The following is a 6,000-nucleotide window of genomic DNA, read 5'->3' on the forward strand; positions in this document are numbered from 1 at the left end:
GATATATTTACGGTAAGAAATTTACCAAATATTTACATTGAAAAAAAAAAAAAAAAAAAAACTTTACTAATTTTGACCCATACAATGTGTTTTTGGCTATTGCTTCAAATATACCCGTGCTATTTAAGACTTGTGGTGCAGGGTCACATATATGATGCATTTATGGTATTTTTTGCTTGACATTTTCTGGTTATTGTATGGAAAAGGGCAAAATAACAATATGATGGAAATTATGACATAATATTTTTTTTAGGGGTGAATAATACATAGATTTTAAATGTTAAAACTATTAAACTATTGTCCAAAAATGTGGGGTTGCTACTTTTGAACATTAAGTCTCTTCTGCTCACCAAGGCTGCATTTATTTGATTAAACATACAGTAAAAACTGTAAAATTGTGAAATATTATTACAATTTAAAATAACCATTTTCTAGGTGAATATACATTAAAATGTAATTTATTCCTGTGATCAAAGCTGTTTTTTTTTTTTTTGTTTTTTTTTTTTGTTTCATTACACAGTCTTCAGTGTCACATGATCCTTCAGAAATCATTCTAATATGAAAAAAAAAAAAACTTCATTAATATTGTTGTGGAAATAGTGATACATTTTTATTTTTCAGGATTCTTTGATGAACAAAAACGTCAAAAGAACAGCATTTATTTGAAATAAAAGTCTTCTGGAATATCAGAAATGTTGTTACTGTCACTTTTAATCAATTTAATGCATCCTTTCTAGATAAAAGTATTAATTTCTTCCAAAACCTTTCAAATCTTACATGATTGTGGACCACTAAACCAGTCTTAAATAGGATGGATATATTTGTAGCAAAAGCCAACAATGCATTGTATGAGTCAAAACGATTGATTTTTCTTTCATGCCAAAAATCTTTAGGATATTAAGATCATGTTCAATGAAGATATTTTGTACATTTCCTACCGCAAATATATCAAAACTTAATTTTTGATTAGTAATATGCATTAAGAACTTCATTTGGACAACTTTAAAGGTGATTTTCTCAATATTTTTTTTGCACCCTCAGATTGCATATTTTTGAATAGTTGTATCTCGGCCAAATAGTGTCCTACCCTAACAAACAAGCTTTCAGATAATGTATAAATCTCAATTTTAAAAAAAATGAATGGTTTTGTTGGTCACATATAGGCCTCAACTATCAAAACAAGCATTGAATGATTGTTTTGTTTATTAATGCTAATAATACATATATTGTTTAATAAAAAAATGCATTAATAAACAAGGGAAATCCCTCTATGATTCAATAATATTAATATTTAAGGATATAAACATTTCCTAGAACATACAGATCACATTGCACCACTGATGTATTGCAACAGACCTGATTAATTTGACACGGTCTCGTTCGAAGCTCCAGTGCTGTCGCGAAAAATATCTGGAGTGGAGGCAGACTTGAGTTGAGACATCAAGATCTTGTGATGAAAACAAATCACACTGCTGTATGCCAGTTCTGTGAAGCAATGTCTCCTGATAGAGGTGATTCACAGGATAAAGATGCAAAAACACCCATTCTGCCAAAGTTAAGCAATGCCAGTGTGATATAAAACCACTTCTTTATACTCTATTTGTCCACTAAAAAAAGTTGTCAAACACAACCGTCGTCATTCTCACACTTACTACAGCTGTAGTATACTTCAAATATAAAATAATTCTCCGTTTTGTGCAATATGATGCTCAAAAACAACATAATATGTATGATAAAGTGAAACAGTACTATTACAAAAAAACTGCTTTTCTCATGTTGCAAATATTTCGATATAAATAGAACAGCAGCCTCCTAACACTCTGTTATGGTTTAAGAGATTATGATAAGCATTTTGGGCAGACAGAGGTTGGAGTTTACCATGTGCTTCTGGACTGACAACAGGCTGTGAGTATTTATGGAAATTCACAAGTGTGCTTGACAAGACGAGAAGTGGCAAGTTCAGGCTATACTGAAAGACACAGCATTATTCTTTTAGACACTGAGTGCAAAATATGACCCAAGAGATGTCTAACCTTCAGAAAATAGTGATTGTCATCCTCAGGAGATCAAACTAAATTTTGAAAATACACAAAATAAGAGCTGCTTGTATTATTTTTTAGTGTGTTGTTATTTATGTATGCTTTACAGTAAGCATTAAATAAACATTTATGTAAACAGACAAATTAATGCTTGAAAATGTTGACTGTCATTCATGGGTTAAACTAAATTTTGAAAATCTAAATATATATACTGCAAAAAATGCTTTTCTTAAATGTTTTGTCGTTTCTAGCCAAAATATCTAACACTTTTAAAATCAAGAATGATTTTCTAGACGAGTAAAAATATTTTTTTGTTTTAAGATTAAGTGAGTTTTTGCTTGAAACAAGCAAAAACAAGCAAAAATAATCTTGTTTTCTGTTTGAAATAAGTTAAGTTTTACCCCATTGGCAGATTATTATTTTACCTTTTTGCCAAAATTTTTGGTGTGATTATACTTATGCATTACCACACTGTAAGTATTCAGTAAACATCTATGTACTAAGAATATAAAAACTGAAACTCACTCAGAAATGGCAAGTAAATTCCACAAATAATTACAAAAAAGGCAACTTTTTAGACTTATTACATCTTCAATGGCTTTATCACCCTCTTAAATTCATAATATATAAAATAATATAATAACAAAATATATTTTGTTTTCATTTGGGTAAGTAAGAGCTGTTTAACCCTCAGGAAATATTGATTTTCATCCTTAGGAGGTCAAAATAAAAATTGAAAACATAAAAATATGAGCTGATTTTATTATTTGTTATTGTTGTTATTTATGTATGCAGTAAGCATTAAATAAATACAATTTTGAAAATAAAAAATATCTATATTTTATTTTATTTTATTTTATCATTTTATTTGACCTTTTTGCCAAAATGTGTGATCTGTACATTCAGAACCCATTATAATTATGCATTTCCACACAGTAAATATTCAGTAAACATATGAAATATAAATATATAAATATGAAAAATAAAACAATTTTCACTTTTGCTAGTAAATCTTACAAATAATAAAAAAAAGAATCAAATTGTATTTTCTTGTAAAACATACTCCAATAATCTTCATTTTCTTCAGTTTACAACTTTTTAGACTTATTACATCTTCAATGGCTTTATCATCCTCTTAAATGAATAAGACTGTTAGCATTTAAACATGATAAAACATGCAAGCCAAGCATAGAGTTTACATTATTTTGAGCTTAAAGTAGAGATGTAACTTAAAGGCAATGACAAGGGAACGACTTGACAATAAATGTTGCTAATTTAAATCTTAAATTGTGTTAAACGTAGTAAGACACTTTGTATGAACCTCCAAGAATGTCCAGCTATATATATTAGAGTATATATAGAAACATCAGCCTGTAAGGCTCTCAGTGTTCAGAAGTGATATAAAAAGCAGTCATGCAATAACGCTCCACTAAACACATTGTTAATACCAGTGCTAAGATCCATTAGATGATCAAAAGATTCATGCTTTGAAATCTAGAACCTGTTTAAACCTATTATTACTAACTATTTAGACCACAAATCAGTCACTTAGACTGTAATACCTAACATAACAATATTGTATTTTGTTTCAAACAGATAATAAGAAATATTTCTCTGTAGCTCAGAGAATCTGACACCTTCGTCCATTTGAAGGCCCAAAGACTAAAGTTGCTATGGCCAATTTCTATGCTATGGCCTCCAGTTTCTCAAAACATAATCAAATGTAAACTGTTAGGCGAGGTGGCATGTTTCTCGGTTTCTAAATGCTCCATTAATCCTCTATGTTTGTTATGCCAACCTGTTAGCGCCTGTCCAAAGCAGACATGCATTGCTGACCACCTAGTAGAGCGAGTATGCATTCCTTCCAGCAAAACGCTCTCTTGTTTGTGACCTTTTTGACTGAATAACAAGAACCTGTTGATGTGAAGTCTGTCGTTTACGTGAGAATATTCATTTAGAAACTATTCAAACCTGTGCTGATTCTTTAGGCTCAGATAGAGCAACATGATAACAGCTCTTTGATCTATACCTTGACATTTTTTGCAGCCGTGTTGTGGTCACATCTGGGTCTAGACGTGCATGCAACAGCACACATGTTCTCATATTACATGTCCTAGATAACAACATGACAGTTTTCGTTTTTGGGTGAATTATACATTTACTATACTGTTCAAATCATTGTGGATGATTTTTTGTGTCTCTTCTGCTCATTAAGTCTGCATTTATTTATTCAAAAATACCCTGAAAATTATGAAATATTATTCGAATTTAAAATAACTGTTTTCAATGTGAATATCTTTTAAAATGTAATTAATTTTTTGTGATCAAAGCTGAATTTTCAGCATCCACTCTTGAGTGTTACATGATCTTATCTTCTGCTCTTTAAGTCTGCATTTATTCAATCAAAAATACAGTGAAAATTATGAAATATTATTAGAATTTAAACTCAATATTTTCTATGTGAATATCTGTTAAAATATAATTTATTTCTGTGATCAAAGCTGAATTTTCAGCATCATTACTCCAGTCTTGAGTGTCACATGATCTTATCTTCTGCTCATTAAGTCTGCATTTATTTAATCAAAAATACAGTGAAAAACATGAAATATTATTAGAATTTAAAATAAACGTTTTCTATGTGAATATCTGTTAAAATGTAATTTATTTCTGTGATCAAAGCTGAATTTTCAGCATCATTACTCCACTCTTCAGTGTCACAGTTTTCATTTTTGGGTGAATTATACATGTACAATACCGATAATAATGATTTTTTTTATGTTTTGAAAAAAGTCTCTTCTGCTCATTAATTCTGAATATTTATTTAAAATACAGTGAAAATTATGATATATTATTAGAATTTTAAATAACTGTTTTCTATGTGAATATCTGTTCAAATGTAATTTATTTCTGTGATCAAAGCTGAATTTTCAGCATCATTACTCCACTCTTCTGTGTCACAGTTTTCATTTTTGGGTGAATTATACACGTACAATAATGATAATAATGATTTTTTTTATGTTTTGAAAAAAGTCTCTTTTGCTCATTAAGTCTGCATTTATTTAATCAAAAATACAGTGAAAATTATTAATTATTAATAGAATTTAAAATAAATATTTTCTATGTGAATATCTGTTAAAATGTAATTTATTTCTGTGATCAAAGCTGAATTTTCAGCATCATTACTGCAGTCTTCAGTGTCACATGATCCTTCAGAAATCATTCTAATATACTGATTATTATCAATGTTGAAAAATGTTTTTACGATTATTTGCAAAACAGAAAGTTCAAAAGAACTGCATTTATGTTTTGTATTATTTTCCACTTTTGATTAATTTAATGCATCCCAGCTGAATAAAGGTACTAATTAATTTTGCAGACCCCAAACGTGTGTTGAGGTCAAATCTGGGTGATTCAGTGGTCTAGTCATGTGTGCAATAACACAAATGTTCTGCTATCACATATCCAAGTTGCTGAGCTCTAGTTTCAAAACAAATTGTTGCAATAGATCTGAGATGCATGCAATACGTGTCAATCGCAAAACACTGACTGCATGGTGGTCAGATGAAAGAAGCATTTTAACCTCAAATGAACCTAATAACTAATGCTTCATGACCATAAGGGTCTCCAGAATGGACAAACCTTGCATTATGGTTTAAAAATCACTGGCATGCTGCCTTTTAGCAACAATTATCTCCTAATGGAAGTGATTGTACAGAGCTGCACGCATTATTATCAGTTAATCTTATCTAGAAATCATTTGGTGAGTGTACAGGAAATAGTTAGATTTTTGAAACTGCACAACATTGCATTTGCACAAACCATGTCAGAGACAGACATGAAAAGACTTAAGAATGTCTGAACATGCAAGATACTTCTCAGCCTTCTGCTTTATCTTCACCATCGGTAAGTCCTTTTGAAAGATTATGGAAGCTGGGATATACTAAAACGATGGTTTCGATTG

The sequence above is a fragment of the Garra rufa genome, chromosome 22 (genome assembly GCF_049309525.1).
Source record: "Garra rufa chromosome 22, GarRuf1.0, whole genome shotgun sequence".
In the NCBI taxonomy this organism is placed as follows: domain Eukaryota; kingdom Metazoa; phylum Chordata; class Actinopteri; order Cypriniformes; family Cyprinidae; genus Garra; species Garra rufa.